Source organism: Pinus tabuliformis, chromosome 6, assembly GCF_031772625.1.
Source record: "Pinus tabuliformis cultivar Carrire ecotype Pingquan chromosome 6, CPIR1, whole genome shotgun sequence".
Classification (NCBI taxonomy): Eukaryota; Viridiplantae; Streptophyta; class Pinopsida; order Pinales; family Pinaceae; genus Pinus; species Pinus tabuliformis.
Window position 1 is genome coordinate 682,919,854 of NC_142292.1, and position 19,505 is coordinate 682,939,358.

Consider the following 19,505-nt stretch of genomic DNA (forward strand, 5'->3'; position numbering starts at 1 on the left):
CATCAGGATTCAAAAGCATATTGCAAGGCATGCGATGCATGTCAAAGAATGGTCAGGCCATGAGACAATTAGTGCACTAACAGAGGAATTTCAGGTGTATCATCAAAAGAGCACACCTTATCACCCATAGGCTAACGGGATAGTGGAGGCGTTCAACAAAGTACTGGAGACTGCGCTAACCAAGGTATGCAATGCTTAATGAAGTGATTGGGACCTACGCATACCTGTAGTATTATGGGCTTGTCAGACGACATGCAAGAAGTTAACAGGACATACACCCTTTAGGCTGGTATATGGGGTTGAAGTTGTGATGCCTATGGAATACATCGTGCCTAGTCTGCTCATATCAGCGCTCACAGGTATGACAGATCGCAGAGCCCTGGAAGAGAGGCTTGCGCAGTTGGATGAGTTGGAAGAAGAGAGATTTTTGGCTGGATTTCACCAGCAGGTCCAAAAGCAGTGTGAAAAGGTGTGGCACGATCGACATATTAAGTTGCGCACCTTTATGGTGAATGACTTGGTGCTGTTATATGACAGTAAGTTTGATAAATTTCTAGGGAAACTCAAAATGCATTGGCTGGGGCCATATGTTATTAAGGAGATTACCGACAATGGTGCAATCCATTTGGTTAAGTTGAATGGAGATCCCTTCCTAGGAAAAGTGAATGGCAGTCATTTGAAGCCGTACATAGGTGGCCCTGCCATCTGACTAGCCTATAGAAGCACAGTCTTAGCGCTCCAGACAGCTAAAAGGAGGCACGGGACTATAAACTACACTGCCTAGGATCTGCGCGATTTCAGGACTGCGTGAACCAGCGAAGTGTCAAAGGGTCTGCGACAGCGCGAAGACAGCTGCACTGGCGCATGGGTCGGCCGGAAAATGACCGTTAAAGTCACTATTCATGATTTGATGGTTGGTTTGAGGCCAAATGGAGCAGGCGGCAGGCATTTAAGGCGAACTTTATGGGCTAGATTCTTGGAAATTTGTCGCCAATCTAGCATTAATGGACCGAATGTGGGGAGAACGGTCGAATTCAAATTCAAAAGGTCCTATAAATTACAAGTGGATGTCCAACGAACAACACTTTCCATTTTGAGAACTGAGTTCTTGCGCGCTCAAGTATACATGAACTGAGACCTATTCGAGACCCTGAAAGCGAATTCATTGTTTGAGCAATTAATAGAGACAGTGCAAGAATTGTGGAATAGCGCTATGACAGCACCCGCAAAAGCCATGGACATAGGAGTAGTGATAGCCGAAGAAGCCGCGCAGGAAATTGCGGAAGTGGAAGCCCCAGAGAGCGTCAGAATAATAGTTGAGGTCCCTAAATCACCTAGAACACCGCGACCTAAGAAGGATAAGTAGGCCATCATCCCAGTATGTGTCTCGCCCAAAAATCCACAGAGGACCAAGCTCACCTTGCAGGGAAGGGGGAAGGCCATTAATCTCGAGGCCGATGAGGAGGAGTCTGAAGAAATCCTGGTGGAGGAGGAGGGCAAGGAAATGGAAGTTGAAACCCAAGGTGTGGACCCTATTACCCGATTACCTGAATATGTTCCTCTGCGCAAGGGCAAAGCCAAGGTGCCAAAGGACATAGATGAGAGCAAGAGCTCTCTGCAAACTCCGCTGCTCCCAGACGATATTATTTTTGAGGGACTGCACTTGTGGCGGGTTCTTGTGTTGAAGTTTGAAGATTGGGACCTCGCAGACCACGAGAAGTTCCAGCATTTATCAACCGCGAAGCTAATGCGCCAGAGGATTGACATGATGGCTGGAACGATTGAATTGGATCCGCGCACATGGCTCAAAGGTGTAGAGAAAGCCGAGTTGCTAAACCTGCTCTGGGTGCCGCATTACCACTGCGCCCCAATAACCATCTTCATCATCAGGAAGCTACTCTGCTTAGTGCATGATGGGTGTTTGTGGTTGGAGGAGCCCATTCCCATCACAGACCATTTGATTCACTGAATTAAACGACTGTCTTACTCAGGGGAGGATCCAGCTAATATTTTCGAAGGAAAAGGTGGTGAGTTGGCCCTCGCGGAAGCAATGAAGAAGAGGTTCAAGTTGGAGAAGAAGAAGTGAGGCTACGCCATCTCCAGCATTAACAACCCTGAATTCAAGGTCGCGACACAAATCCTAGTAGGGAAGGTGATGCGGAAATGTCTCACGGATGAGGTGCCCGCGCCCATAGTTGCACTAGCGGCCCAATATGCAGAAGGAGTCCAGTTCAACTAGGCAAACTATCTATGTGGCGCGTTCCTTGCGAACTGCCGCGAGGCACAGGAGCAAGGCAAAACATTTCACTACGCGTGGCTCCTGTTGTCGATTGTACTGGTGGCATGGGAGTTGCTCGAAGACAACGAGTTCCCTTTGGTCGCATCGGACCTTCCATAGGTAGCGAAGTACGCTTCACTGTGGGCAACTAGGGACACGCAATAGATAAAGGAGAGCAAGATACTTTGGATATTAATGGAGATGAATATCCGGATGGGGATCAATTGCAAGCCGCGATTGTCGCCCACAGTATACACCAGTCTACAGAGATTTGCAGAGTTCAAAGCAGATTTCCACCATGTTTTTATCAGGGTGCGAAAGGACCCTACAAAGACATGGCACAACCTACCGTACTTGGCAACTGATGATGTCATTTTCGCAGTCCTTGAGTTTTGGCTGCCAGAGTGGCACACTCCAGTTGGCTCCGCGTTAGAAACGGACAAGTCCGCCGCCTAGTGCAAGAAGGAAGAGACAAAGCTTCAAATGGCATAGCTGGCAGAGAAGCGCAGGAAAGAGGAAGCAGAGGCTAAGGCCCAGGCAGTGCGCGACGTCGTGAAAGTGGCAGAATAATAGAAAATAGGGGAAGAAGAGCGTGAAGGACAAAAGTCACCTTCGCCCGGCACTGAGGTAGAAATAGAGACCGAACAAGGTGGCGCGGACCCGCAGATGACATCCACCCAACTCAAGCGTCCACGACCGTGAGAGTAGACAATGCTGCGAAATAAAACAAAGGCCTCAAAGACATCTTTCGACCCAATCACCCTCACTGAGGGGGATTTGCATGACATCGGCGAAACGGTGAGGGATGTCACCGCGGAGGCCCTCCAACAATTTGAAGAACAACAACAACTGGTATTGGGGGCTCTTCGAACATAACTATAGGAGTTGCAGGTTCGCACTCCACAGGCTGGCATAGTGTCCACCAGCCTCGTGATCGGCACTGCAGCTGTCGAGGAGATGTTGCGCACAAGGGTGACCAACGCGGTACTGCTACCTGATGGGGCACTCACTACAAAAAATGAGGCCAATAGGCCTAGGGTTAGCAATCTGAAAGGGGTAGGATTCAACATGGCCGCTCTCCCTCGGGAGACACTCTACCTCTTATAGGATGGAGTCACTGCGGAACTCAGGGCCTGGGAAAGTCATGCTTTATAGGTGATGAGCGAGCAGCGCATCAACATTGAGCAGTTGGGCCTGCAGCGAATGAAGCAGTGGAGAAAAACAGATAGATAATGCAGGTTATGGAGGAAGCCTATCGGATGGTCTCAGAGTTGGACATTTAGGCATAAGAACTGGTGGAGGTGCGCATCCGCAAATTGGCCACAAGGGTGTGCGGCGCTGGAGCAGATATGGCTAGGGTTTAGCTGGAGTTGAACCTTCAGATCGCAGAACTACAATTGAAGGATCAACCTTCAACTTCGCTGGAGATCAGGGAACAACGAACCATCGTTGTTACAACAACAACAACAACAGAGGTTGAAAGTGTAGTGGCAGACTGCATGTAGTTGTTTGAACAATCATTCAAGGTCCTAACTACCCTACAGGACGACCTGAATGTAGAGTGCCTAGAGACAGAGGCACGCGAGCTCCAATAGAGGTATGATGAGGTAGAAGGGACCGTGCAGATGGTTGCCCTTACATAGAGGCTTGCATGGATGTAGGAGGCAAAGGTGCTCAAGGAACAGGCGGATATCGCTTGGCATAAGGAAGCAGTCTTAAAAGCACGCCTACAACCATGGATTGACGAGGCTTACACGATCACAACCTCCATTGAAGGGAAGCTCGTGAAACTACAAGCAACTCAATAGAATATTCAGAGCAACAGTTCAACAGTAGTCACCGAACAATGCGTGGAAGAAATCCAACGGGCGGTCGCTCAGTGCGGTACCGATGTTGCGGTGATCCAAATAGAGCTAGGAGGTCTTCGCGCTAAGATCTCTACACCTACAGAGTGACTTGAGGGTGAGTCACAATGTTTGTGTTGGGGGCCTGTTGGGTGTGGGATCCCCCAAGGGAAGTTTTAGGGCTTAAAGCCCATATTTTGGTCCAATTTTTGTAATCCAAATGTAAAGACTTTGCATTTTGTGGTCGCGGAGTGCGTAGTTGTTAAAGAGTCATAGGATTGTCCACCCTTATTTTGAGAATGTAATGTCGGTTGTAAAAGATCTACCCATGGTCCACGGACCATGGGATTGTATAAATAGAGCTAAGCTCTAAGTAGATAAAGAAATAGAAGATCACAAAGATGTATGAGAGATAGCTCTAAGTAGAAGTCTAAGTTTTGGGTCGTAGTGTAGGTAGAGGCTCTGCAGTTGAGTGTGCAGGGCAAGTCAAGTCTGTAAGAATCTGAGATTATCAATAAAAAGAAGTATTCTATAATTTTTGCATCTTTATTTCTTGTTTATGCATCTGTTATTGTCGCACGGAATGAGTCGATCTTGCAGACAAGATAGACCTTCCTAGAATCTAAAGAAGACCTAACGAGAAGCAAACCAACCAGACACTATCTTTCTCTAAATATGCTTCAATAAACAATAGCAAACAAGGGTTTTTAGGGCCTACCTTTGGTCCAACGCAAGCTTGTGGATGCCCTCACTCTTTTGATCCAAATGAGCTCCTCTTCGCAAATCTGCAAACACAAACAAGGCAAACAAATTAAATAGCACCTGAAAAACCAATTGCATAAAACATATTTAACATGAAAGTCAAGGAGTCCATGAAACAAATAACATAAGATACTTGTTGAGAAAAATGAGTTTGATTGTATTAATTCAAAAGAAGAAGAACTTTACAACCTTTGCCTTGACGCTGTACAAGCTCCTCTCAGGGTCCAACAAGATGTCTCCTCTACTTTGACAAGTTTCACTCACTCTCCAATGGAACCAAGAGGTATGTGATCTTTCCTCTCAAGCTCAACCAAAGAGTCTTAATTTCACCAGCATTTACCCTCAAAATGTTCAGCTTCTAACCTCTCTAGTCTTCACCCCAATGCCTGTATTTATAGTGCAATGGAGGGAAGTTACTAGGTCCTCCTTCAAAGGGATAAAGCCCTCCTTCAAAGGGATAGCTCCTTTAGTCAAGGGATTAACTCCTTCTCTTTTGGGATGCATGAACCACCTCAGAGTGAACAATCCACGTCAAAATTCCTTCTAGAAAACTCTAGAATTAACCCAAAGTGAGTTTTTTAAGATAAAAATTGCGCCTTTTGACTTTCACAGGGGTCCGCACCTGCACCATTAGGAACAGAGCGGGTAGGTACGCAGCTTTTGTACACATAAGGTGCGGGACCGCAGGTGACCATGAGAGAAAGTGCGGAACCAGAGTTACATTGATTTTTAATGTCTTTCTCCCACTTCCAAAGCTTGATTTGAAGAGCTGAGGTCCTAGACTTGCTTAGGAGGACAATACAAGTGATGATAGACCCATACTGACTGCAAATAATCATGGTGACGATATTTTTGTGTAACAGATTGCCCCCTAAAGTGCGAAGTCTGTAGTAGATGAGGATTTCATTTATCATATAGGAAGAGTGAAGTACTTTATCATTTTGGGGATCATCTTGTGGAGAGCCCGGTCGGAACCTGTAAAAACATTCAATGCAAGATATATATATGAGATCATATCATCGCTGAGGTAGGCATTCCCATACTCAGATCAAAACTAACTAGAAAACTATCTACTGCTCTGATATAGGAATGATCTTGTAAAACATCATAAGTATAGACTCGTGTGAACATAGTATGGACGCAACCATCTGTTTATGAATAGTCCACAACATAATGAATACAAAATTCCTCGCAGCCTGGATGGTGGAAACTAGATCCAGGGTCTTCATTTCTACTTCCCGAAATAGTACGATTCTATCCATGCGAATAAATGTGTTGATGTCGAACATGGTAGAAACCACTTGATTACCAGTCAATGATGTAAACTGTTAACAAGTGTGAGAGAAACCACCAGTGATGTCAATGGCTCTCAAAGTACCCAGTACAATCCATGAGATGTGAGTAAATGTGTTGATGTCGAACATATCACGGAATCCTTCGATCAAAAGTCAATGATGTAAACTGTCGTCAAAGGCGAGAAACCTGCCATTGAGGCATGCAGATCTCAAGGTACTGACAATTTCTAGATCATCTTTCTAGATAATGAGCTGATGTCGATAGAAAGTGATCCGTCGTAGGCAAACCCACAACACGAAATCATAGATCAAGTTGAAGAAATTTAGTCGCAAGGACTGACTCAGGGATGGTCAAGATGGATGACAGATATTTTGCAGATGAATGGCTTATTGGCAGTGACCTCTTGAACACATAACGACACGACAGATGGCTTGGTGACAATTGACCCAAAGTTAATACCTAGAAACCGACTGAAGACTTTCAATGTGGTTTGATCAACTGTTAGGCAAAGGATTTCCCAACCCAGGTGAATAAAAGTGTCGTGTTCAAGAGTGGTTACAAAGTATGACAAACAGACTCATTTTCCTCTCCTTTCCCCCACCATTTCTGGCAAGTACATCTTTATTTTTGACAAGCTTGAGGAGGATAACATTTGCTTGATTATAAGCTCATCCTTCGGATGAGTCCAACTTAGTTTAAATTCGAACCCTAAGAAGGAGTGGTTCGTTCCTGTTTGTAATTGAACAGTTCCTTTACTGTGAAATTTTAACGAGTCCAGTATAGGAGAAACTCGGCGTTTTTCAATTTTAGAGAGTCTGAAAAAACTTAAGAAGACTCCAGGGTTGACCTTTTTCATAAATTTGTGTCTCCCAAGCCCGAAAAAGTATAAAATAATATTTGAGATAACCGCTTGATCTTTTACGACCAAGGAGTACTTTTCGTTATTAGTGTCACTGATCCGAAAAAGTAAAAAAGCGATCAACGACACGTCGTTTTATAACCAATATCGAATTCGAAACGACAAAAATCCGGCAATCTTTTCGTTTTTTTACGGTCGGAAAAGAGCTGTAAGTAGACCGTCTTTTAATTCCGTTTTAACGAGTGTAAAAGAAACGCTCGGCAATCTTTTCATATTTTAGGAGTCAAAAAAGGGCTTAAAGATGACTCTACTTGTTTTTTCGTTGAAAATGATAGATTTCGCCTGAATAATCCTTTATTCTGCACAAAAACACAAACATTACTCATACCTGTTTGAAATGGATAAAAGCGTTGCAAAATACCTTTTCAAAGTGAAACATAAACAAATTTGTGATTTATTTACTCAAAAAACTTATACAAAGGGCCTTTGTCAATTCTTTTTCACCGTTCGAGTTTGGGTGAGAAAATAGTGCTTTTGCTTAGAAAACTTCCCGTGAAGATTGTGGAAAATCCAACTGTCGGAATCGAGCGTCGTCTTCTCCAGGTAATCCACATCATCCTACTCTTCATTTTCAATCGTTTAGTTTTTTGATTTAGCCCCTCATTTCATTTTTTGGGAGGGTTTTTAGGCGCAAAACCCGCGCGCGGGGGTCCGCAGGTTTACCATTGCGGACCCGCGGACCCCGACTTTTTCTCCATTGGGAAAAAGCTCGGGGTCCGCACTTTCCGTGTAGACAAAGTGCGGACCCACGCACTGTGTCTAACGTGGAGGGTGTGTACCCCGCAGCAAGGGTTTTGAACCCAAAATTTCTCAAAAATGGACCAATCAAAATGTTTTCTAGCAATCTAATTAATCTTTATACCTGATGCAGAGAGTATATCATGCTAGATTGGCGTGAACGGGAGCATGAGGACATGGTTACTGCCGCATGGAATCATTAGCCTTCACTTGATGCTTTGAGGGCATGCGTACTGTATAAATTTTGGACCATTCCTGGCATGAGGGCTCAGGTAGATTTCTTGTAGTGGCTGGTTGACAGATGGAGCATACAGGACCAGTGCTTTTTCATTGGCGGGCACCGGCTCGAAATCGAGCCGGAGGACATTTATTTCTTGACTGGTTTGCCTAAGAGAGGTGAGGACTTGACTCTATTCGGGACTAGGCCAAGTGGCCAGTCTGTCGTAGCCTCTGGCTAGAGTACTGCAACAGCCAGGCTAAAGACAAAGGGATAGACATAAAGACCATATCCCATCCTGAGCTCATGGTGATTGCTTTTACTGTCACCAGACTTTGCAGAGCTGCCGCATTACATGTTGCCATCAGATCCCAGATGCGTATGGCAGTTGATTGCTTTCGAGGCACCATCTTTAACTGGTGCAATGCTGTGCTGGCCAATGTGAAAGGCCAACTGACTAGGGCCAAGAGCGGACGACTAAATACCTTTGGTTATGGGGCTTTGGTCGTGAGTTTTGGCCTGGAGAGGGTTCCTATGCTGATCCCATAGCACCTTACTGTTGGAGCTGGGCTTCCTCGAGAGCCCAAACTGATGCGATGGGTCACAGTCATGGCCTGTCACCCGGACGAGAGGACAGAGGTTGCTCGGTTCAAACCTGAGTATTTCGAATGGTTGGAAAACCAGGTCTTTTCCATTCAGGATTTCCCTTACGCTGGGATAGATTTCCGTGGTGACCCAAACATGGCTCTTCCACCAGGAGAGCAGTGGGATGAGTCAGGTAAAATCCTTTTCAACTTTTCCTATTTATTTTTTTTTTATTTTTCCATCGTCTCAAAACTGATAGTAAAAATTTCAAATGCAGATGTGGGTCCACAGTGACCAGCCGCTCTCTGGCCTTTCAAGAGGAGGCAACCAGTTGCACTCGTGCCAGCCCCACAGGACAAATCAGCAGAGGTTTTGGCCGAGTTGGAGAGTCATCTTGAGCGCTTGACAGGAGATATTCCTGAGACCACTATCGACGACATTCCTCGTCGACTTCAGCGCTATGTGATTGGAGTCCCGGGACCTTTTAGGAGGTTCCTTTGCAAGGTGGCCCGGGCAGTGGTTTCTTATAGAGATCATCACCAGTGATAGGATGATCGCCTTTTGTGGGCACATGTGACATTTTTGTTTTTTGTACTTATCATTTTTGCCGATCATAAGGTGTTTTTCAACCTATGATCGAAGACGATGTATTTTTTGACACACTCCTATATATATATATATATATCACTATTACCGACTTATCTTGTAAATCATATTATGGAATGGTTTTAAATTTACATGTATGATTATTGCAAATGTCTATTTAACATTCGAGAAGCAATTGCATATGGTAATGTATTTAAAGACCTTGGAATATGCTGATATTCAATATAATCAAACTCATGTTCCAAGAGACGCACTCTTAAAAATAATCTTAATAACACTGGATTTCTAATGGCATACACTCTATTAAGCTGTAATAAAACGAGTTCAGAATCTAACCTCACTATCAAACTCCGAATCCCAAATGAAATAGATTCAGACAATAACTCAACAACTGCACTGTACTCTGCAATGTTGTTTGTTGTTTGACCGAGGCTTACCCCATGCATAGAAACTAACTCGTCAGAGGGCGAATAGATAACCCAAGCTGTGGAAGAGATGTTCCGTGTATTACGACAAGCACCATCAGCAAACCCAATGTATGTTTGAAGAGGCATCGACATCTGCAATATCAAGAGTAAAAGCAAGATAAGCAGGAATAATGACGAAAAAACACTCTCTAAGCTAAGCACACTTTTGTTTTTAAACTAAAACACACCAGCTAGAATGAAAAACTACCCTAACTAAAAACCTCCTTACCCCATTCTTTTAAGCATAGTACCTCTTCAAGTAAAGGCCATTTCTGGGTTTACCCAAAGAGTCCCCATCAAAGTCCACCAATTCATAGGCCCCTTTTGCTAGCTTTCGCCTAACAATATAGGGACCATGCCACATAGGAACGAATTTCCCAGCGCCTAATTTATCATTAGCTTGATCATACAATAACACTAGGTCTCCTTCCGAAAAATTTCGAGGGGTCACATTCCGATCATACTGAGCTTTCATACGTTTTGCGTGAGTCTCGATCGCCAATGCAGCATCACGTCGATTCTCATCTAATTGAGCTAAGTATAACAAATGCTTTTCCTCTTCGAAAGTAGCTGGAAGTAACTTGATGGCCATTTGCAGTGACGGGATTTCGCACTCAATGGGTAACACAGCTTCCAAACCATAGACTAGTTGGAAAGGAGTGAACCCTGTTGATGTTTTTACTGAAGTTCGGTACGCCCAAAGCGCTAAAAATAGCATGTTGTGCCAATTCGACTGATGAATCCCAATGATTCGTCGGATCATGATAACTAAAACTTTGTTGATGGATTCAACCAGACCATTTGCTTGTGGATAATAAGGGGTTGAACTATCGTGACGTAAACCAAGCTGGCCTGTAAGTTCGGTCATCATAACGTTTCAAAAATGACGCCCATGATCAGTGATTATCGCTTGTGGGACACCAAACCTAGCAATTATATGATTGAACACGAAAATTGCAGCTGTCTTGCCGTCTACCTCGAATGTAGGCATCGCCTCGGCCCACTTAGTAAAATAATCTACCGCAAGGATGATATACGCATGCCCCCCGGCCGAGCGAGGGTTACATGTAATAAAATCGATACCCCATTTGGCAAAAGGACCAACGGCAATTATAGGGTGGAGAGGAGCAGGTGGAGCGCGCATCTTACGATAAAAAATCTGGCAATTGTGGCATTTCCGGACCGCCGTAATACAATCTTTAAACAAAGACGGCCAAAAATAGCCAGCGCGCAATATTTTTTGGGCTGTGGCATACCCATACATATGACCGCCACATGCTCCAGAGTGACAGTCATTTAGAACCCTCTCAGCCTCTTTGTGAGTTAAGTAACGTCGAAAAATAGAGTCCGCCCCACGGCGATAAAGAGTATCTCCAATAATTTTGAATTGTTGGGACTGGAATCGAATTTTCCGACGTTCTGACCTTGAAATTTCTGGCTGAAAGGATTGGGTCTGGAGATAGGTGATGATATCCCCATACCACGGATCTAAAATGTTGATTAGAAACAAAGATTCGTCCGCAATGGGTTCCTCTGCCACAGTTTCCGTGTCAGCACGCGGGAAGTCACACATTAACTCTGCAAAAACTAAAGATTTCTTAGACTTAGATTTCTCAAACTCCAAGTCGAACTCCTGCAGGATAATGATCCATTTAGAGTACTTGCCCCCTAGCAGTTGTTTGGTCAAAATGTAGATCATAGGGTTGCAATCCGAAATTACCGTAGTTTTACGTAGTAAAATGTAGTGACGAAAACGTTGGACAGCTTGAACGGCTTCCAATGCCAATTTCTTCACATGTGAGTATTTTAACTCAGTTGGATTTAACGTTCAACTAAGGTAATATATCACATGTTCCGTTTCGAATTCATCTTCCTGAACTAAGACCATTCCAATGGTGGAATGGGAGGCAGCGAGATATAAGAAGTAATCCTGGTTGTATTTGGGAGGATGCAACAATGGTGCATGGGTCAACGCATGTTTGAGTGCATCAAAAGATTTCTGAGCTATCTCATCCCAAGAAAATTGAGTATTTTGTTTCAACAACCGTGTAAAAACCTTTGTAACCTCGGCGTAGTTAGGAATGAATCGTCGTAAAAAGTTTGCTTTCCCCTGCAAACTTTGGAGTTGGCGAAGACTCGAAGGAGGAGGCAAATTGATAATAGCTTCGACCTTCGAGGGATCAACACGAATGTTGGCTTTCGAAACTACAAATCCCAGCAATCGGCCCGTTTCTATACAGAAGACACATTTGTGTGGGTTCAACCGAATACGATAATGCCTACACCTCATAAATATTACTCGTAAATGGACGAGGTGATCAGCTCGATGTAGTGAATGAGCAGGCAAGTCATCGAGGTAGGGTTTCACAATGTGCTTGATGTCATGAAACGCATAAGACATCGCCCTCTGAAAAGTTGCTCCAGCATTATTAAGCCCAAAAGGTAATTTGCAATAAGCAAATGTCCCCCATGGACAAATGAAAGTCGTTTTTGGTTGATCGGCAGGTAGAATATTGATTTGATTGTATCTGGAAAAACCGTCCATAAAGGAAAATATTTCGCTGCCGGCACAATCATCAATTGGACAGGCTCGATTAATGTCCCTATAATTGATGCATATTCTTATTGCCCCCTGTTTTTTGTTAACCAGAACAATATTCGATACCCAATCCGTTAACGGGATCAGATAAATGAAACCTACTTTCAACAGTTTCTCAACTTCTGCTTTAATTGCAGCAGCTTTTCGTGGGTGAATCTGACGCAAACTTTGTTGGACGGGTTTAGCGTCCGGGTAAGTCTTGATCTCATGAACAACAATCGCGGGATCAATTCCTGGCATTTCCTCATAGGACCAGGCAAACACGTCGCGGAATTCTTGAAATAGGGCCTTATATAATTGAATTTCGTCATCTGTACACAAGGCACCTATATGAATGTTCTCAACAATTCTGGGCTTAACCGAAATGTCAATGGGAATAGTTCGAGAGATGTTTCCCAAATTTAACTCTGAATTGGGATGTTTCATTGGATTCTGAGGTTCCTTGACATATTCAGTCGTAAAGATTGATGAGAAATCATTTTCAAAATGATCATCCTCAGGTAAAAACAAAGATCTGTGATGGAGATCTTCCCATGGTAAATCATCTACACATAGGATTTCACGAATTTGCTCATCAGAGTGAACAAGTTCAGAAAACGTAGTTAAATCCGAGGTTGATGTGAAAAGTGATTCCTCACGGACCACATTCATTAAGTCATTTTCGGTTGAACACGGGTCGGCAAAATACTGCACAGCTTTATAGGCAATTTCATATGGACTCAAAGGCATGGAATTACCAAATGAGTCTATTTCAGATTCAGAAGGAACGATCCAAGGGTCGTCATAAAAAATAGTGTCTGATGTAATCATATGAATAGTTGCAAATGAAGATGATGCATTGATTGGAGGAAAAGGAAAAGTTCCCAGTAAACCGACATCTTTAACTAATCCTACTCCAACATCCTTATATGGGATAGTCGTTTTACCGACATGCTGAATACTCTCCGAAGAGGCTGGGTCGGATGAAAAATAAGCCAGCTGGTCTATTGTTACGATCTTTCCATTATGTGGAAACTTTATGACTCTAAAGACCGATGGAACGACCGCTGTCATAGCGTAAGACCAACTTCGACCCAAGAGAAGGTTGTAGTCTAGAGAGGCATCAACCACCTCCACATCTAGACTAACGGTTTTTCCTTCAACCCCTATAGGCAAATCCTGTAGAATGCCAAAAGGATGAAACCCACGGCCATCAAAGGCCTTAAGAATTGTCGGGGATTGATTTAGTGAAGGAGAACCAAGCGATCTCCAACGCTGTATCGACATAATACACGTTGAAGCTCCTTCATCAATTACAGTCCGATGAATAGGCCTGTTTTTGACTATCACTGGAATCTGGAAAGCCATTTGATGAGGCAAACACGGTGTACTATTTTCTAGATCAAAGATTATTAGGTTCGAGTCCTGAACATCAACAGCTCCTATAGCCGACAAAAGTAATTTACGCTGTGCTGGGCATGATTGCAGCACTTCCAAAGCCGACATTGCTGAGGGTGAAACAGCTAAATCCTCAACAATGTTATAATTTTGAGCCGCTCTCGCATGTGGATTGAAAGCTGACTTTCGAAGTATACCCTTGGCGGGCGGTTTGATTACTAAGTCTGGATTAGGTTTCTCGATCTGTAGTGGATCGGAACCGGGAGCTGAGGTTAATGGATTAGAATGAGAAGATTCTGCTTCTTTAACATCAACGGGATTTTTACTACCATAATCTTGCGATCGAGCCGCAAGCCTTACATGGGACATCATCAATATGGGTTCTTCATTGGCACTCGAGGAAGAACCTATCATCTTACTGTCTTGACTTGGAAATGGATCCTTCAAGATAGTAGGAGTTTGGGAACCTTTGACGATCTTTGCAACCTCTGCTCGATGAGGGCAGTCTCTTGTAAAATGTTCTTCGTCACAAATGAGACATGGATAACGAGGTTTGCGCTTTTCATCATTGGATTTCGCCTTTTCAGGTTTCTCCTTTGAACTTTTGTCCGTTTTATTCTTCTTCTTTCCTTTCTTCTTCCCACCGGATTTTGATTTAACCGTAGATGATTCTACAACGTGAATATCGGCGGAAACCTCTGCAGAAGAATCTCCTGTCGGGGAATCAGGCAAGGTTATGATAGGAGAAGAATTCTTGGAAGACTTCTTCTTACTTTTAGTGTTAACCGTACCAATCATACCGTCAGCGGCATGAGATCCCGAAGGAGCTGCAGTGATTTGATTTGACTTGGGAAGATCGGGGATCTTTTCGTGTAACGTACCTGACTGAGTATAGACCAAGTCAAGGTACTGTGCTTGAGCAATCACTTGCTCCTCAGTAACAACTCCGGCTTTAGCAACATCTTCAATGATCCTTGGCAACAAAGATTTTACAAACCACTCAACCAAGATTTGATCCGGAATAAATACCTTCACTAAACGTCGTTGACGTCTCCACTCATGAATATGATCTGAAATATACGTGGATGTCGATTGTTTTAGCGAAGTTAACAATTCCGTGCCATTGTCATATCGGACTGGCAACTGGAAATGAGTTAAAAACGAGGTAGCTAACTGACTAAAATTATAAAAAGTGCCTCGCGGTAACTCAATGTACCACTTGGCCGCGAGACCAATTAGAGTGCGCTGGAAAAGTCTAAGATGGATCGAATCATCTGTGATGGAATTAGACGCACACCAGAGGTGGTAAGTCATCACATGGTTCGATGGGTCCTCTCCAGATTTACCTTTGAACTTGGGAATGTCACTGGGCAACTTATTCGGCATTGGCGGCCAAAACGGAAGATAATTAATCGGATCGTTCGTTAGGCGCGACAAGTCTGGTAAGTCCAAAGTTGCGATAAATGGTAACGTCCGATTAAGATCCCTAAAACTCTGGGTCATGAGACCAGCCCCAAGAGGAGGATATCCAGGATAACTAGGAATAGGAATCGCGTTCGGGATATTGTATCCTCCCGGAAAACCAGGATTAACTGGACCGTACTGGGGTTGTTGATAAGTGTACCCAGGATACGGTTGATACTGATAAACTGGCTGCTGGACAGCAGGACCGAATTGGTACTGTCCCTGGTACGGTTAATAGGTGAATTGAGGTTGACTTGTGACAGCCGTACTTAAAACAGGTTGTCCTACAGGCATCTGAACCGTAGTTTGAATGGTGGATCCAGACAGTGGTAAAGATGTCTGAGGAGTAGATACAGGAACAGTAGAAACCGGAGCTGTCGATACTCCAGAAGTAGGTGGGGTATGAGGCGCAGTAGGCCCAGACTGTGAAACTACCGAAGGTACAGAAGTTTGAATGTTAGACTGGACTGGTTGTTGGAGTGAACCAGAAACTAAGGGTTGTCCAGCTTGAGATGACAACTATACACCTAGCTGCAACACCTGTTGAGTTTGTGATGGATCCCACACTATGTTCATTCTGGGGTACTGACCCATAACAGGTTGAGAATATTGAGGACCATAACCGGGTTGAGGGTAGGATTGATAATTGAAAGGTACATTTCCCGTTCCTTGAACATAAGATTGACCTTGGGGTGGTTGGAAACCTTGGTTCGAGTACCGACCTTGGGGTAGATACCCCTGAGGCACGTACTGATACTGGGGTTGACCTTGAGGTATAAATTGATACTGGGGTTGACCTTGGGGTACATATTGAGTCTGGGGTTGACCTTGAGGAACGTATTGTACCGTAGGCACATACTGTCCTTGAGGTTGCCCCCCAGATGCAAATTGTGTACCTTGAGGTTGCCCCCCAGGCGTTAATTGAGGCTGCCTCCTAGGCGGTAACTGGCCACCTTGAGGTTGAGAATTGGGAATAGAACCTGACATCATAAGAATGTCTTCTACGCTCAATGGCTTTGCACCATTACTTCCAGTGAATAACCCTTATTCAATGGGTTGAGGAGATGCTCTCGAAAAAATACCAGAAAGTGACTGATACCCAGAGGGAACAGAAGGACCGCCGTACAAAAAAGATTCAGGCGATTGAGTAAACATGGACAACTGACCTGACATATTTACGGGAGTATAAAAACCTCTAGGATGATAAGGAGCACGAGGTGGTGAAAAACTTAACACTGGGTTTTCCAAATAATTAGTCAAAGAAAGATACCAAGTAGTATTTCTAGGTGGACTGTAAAAAATTGATTCACGCTCCCTTAGATCAATAACAGGTTGATTTTCAGGGATAGGGATGCCTACTTCTTCTTCCGGAGCAAGTTCTTCAATAGCTATCAAACCAGAAGGAAGATTTTCGGTGATTACTCTTTCTACCCTAGGTGAATTAGGACCACTAGAAGTTGGAGAGACAAACCCCGATATTGGAGTAACAGGTTCAGATATCTCAAGTTCTTCACCTATATCACTAGTAGATGAAAAGCTACCAGCAAGTTCGGAAACCGAAATAGATTCAGGATTATAACCTGTTTATAGAGTTTGGTAATCAGGATGTACAACCAACGAAGACTCTCCTTCTTCAGGTGACCCAACTTTACTGCCACTAGGAGTTACGAGGACTTTCAAGCCTTCAAGATGGCTCGGGACTTCTTCAGGAGGTTGGCCCCGAAGTCTACGGGACTTCCTCAATAAATCAGCCACGGTTACAAACTCAGGAGACTGACCCCGAAGTCTACGGGACTGTCTTGGTAATTCAGCCACAGTTAAAAACTTTTAACTACTTCACACGCAAACAAAGTAAAATCTCAATGAAAAACACCTAAAGCCTCTAAAGAACCAAACAAATTTGAATCACACGCCTAAAGAATCTAGAGATCAGACACACACAAACAGTAACTTTCCGGACCGAAAACACTAGTTGGTGATGAAATCCAACGTCGCAGAATTCAGTACAGAAATGGCGGTTGGAACAGTTACCCCGACAACCTGCTTAATGAATAGACTGGACCAAGTTCCTCCACTTAACCGTCTCGAGTGAAGTGAACCCCCCAGAAAATCCAAGTGAGTCTAGCCGACGTCTGCTCCAGGTACAGTGGGATCTTCCCACCACTGTCACCTTAGGAAGAATCCTAAAGAATATGGCCACTAAGGTTACCAACTGAGACAAATACACCTGGGGGAACAGTCTACGATCCGATACGCACGCAAGGGCAGAGTAGCAAGCTCAATCCCCTTGAAGGCTCCTTGACATAATCCAAGGTTTACCAACAAGTGACCCCAGGCTCCTCGACAATGGTTAATTCGAGGTTTACCGTTTTTAATACGTGAATATCTGGCGTCGTTCCCAATGAGGAAGGATTGATTCCCACATTGGTTCAGACACGATCTCGTGCTTCTCCTTTAAGAGGAGCTTTCCCAAAGCATAAATGCAACAATTGGATTTCTTCCTACCACAAGATACAGCTACTTGTTTGTTTTTACTGTCTTGGAGAGTTAATTACTCTCCTACTCCAAGACACTAGCCTAAGCTAAGTTGGGGTATCAGAGCCCTAGAAATAAAATGTTACTAGGTGAATTTTACTTTAAGTGTTAATTTTAGTGGTTGTTGTTTAATTCAAGAGGTGGCGAAGATGAAACTCGTGTGTAAAGACTTGACTCGAAATCACTAAAAAGATGCACCTAGGATGATTTAAACAATCTTTTCTCTTAGATGAACTTCTAAACTAAGAAAGAGTTTGAGAATGCAAATACTTTGTAAACACAAATCTTTCTCAATTAAACAAATTAAAAGAAGAGCTTTTCCTTTCCAAAGCACTCAAAACGAGACAACTAGCTATTTCACACAAATTTCCCTTTTCTTTTCAAAGCACTCAATCACTACAAAAAACAAACTTTTCCAAAAGAGATTTTGTTTTTTGTATTTTGTAAATAAAACACTCAAAACTAATGAAAATGACTAACTTTGAGAGCTACAAACTATATAAAAGCTACTTGAAGTCAAAGCCTACTAAAAGTCTTTTTGAGGATGTTTTACTTAGCTAAATATGAGCTAAGGACTAATTTATGCAGAATCACAACTAGTCAAAAAACAACCAATCTTTCGTTTTCCTTTTTTAAAAATGAAAATTCCAAACTTTCAACTACAAGCTTTTCGAAATTTTGAAATGAGAAAACTCAAAGCGAATTCCTCAACAAGGGGAGATTTCATCAATGGTCAGACTCATAAGAAGACTAGTAGACACCAAGGTAATCTGAGGTCCCTACGGCTTCTAAGCTCAGAGCCACTACACAACCAAAAACGAAAAACAAACCCAACAAGCAAAATTCCTAAGAATTCCACCTAAAACCCTAATGCTAATGAAATTAAACCAAGGAAAGTTTTTGACAGGGAACAAGCAGGTCTGGGCAATGGCTAAAACCTATAAACAAATTCTAAACTGATAAAAAAGAGGAAAATTTAAAATTTTTCAAATTTTTGACAGGGTACGCAGGCAACCTGTTTACACAGGTGCGTCCACGCTCTGTGCACAAAGCAAAAGTGCGGACAAGTACGCATTGTGCTTAACTCAAAGGGTGCGTACCTCTCCCAAAACTATGAAAAATGAAAACTAACTCAAAATTAACTAAATTCACCCAATCCCACAATCATCAAGTCAAAAACAGAAACAGAAAATATAGTTTCTCAGGTCAAAGTATAGACAAAGAAAACAATCAAGTCCCTAGTGGAGTCGCCATTTTGTCGCACGGAATGAGTCGATCTTGCGGACAAGATAGACCTTCCTAGAATCTAAAGAAGACCTAACGACAAGCAAACCAACCAGACACTATCTTTCTCTAAATATGCTTCAATAAACAATAGCAAACAAGGGTTTTTAGGGCCTACCTTTGGTCCAACGCAAGCTTGTGGATTCCCTCGCTCTTTTGATCCAAATGAGCTCCTCTTTGCGAATCTGCAAACACAAACAAGGCAAACAAATTAAATAGCACCTGAAAAACCAATTGCATAAAACATATTTAACATGAAAGTCAAGGAGTCCATGAAACAAATAACATAAGATACTTGTTGAGAAAAATGAGTTTGATTGTATTAATTCAAAAGAAGAAGAACTTTACAACCTTTGCCTTGATGCTATACAAGCTCCTCTCAGGGTCCAACAAGATGTCTCCTCTACTTTGACAAGTTTCACTCACTCTCCAATGGAACCAAGAGGTATGTGATCTTTCCTCTCAAGCTCAACCAAAGAGTCTTAATTTCACCAGCATTTACCCTCAAAATGTTCAGCTTCTAACCTCTCTAGT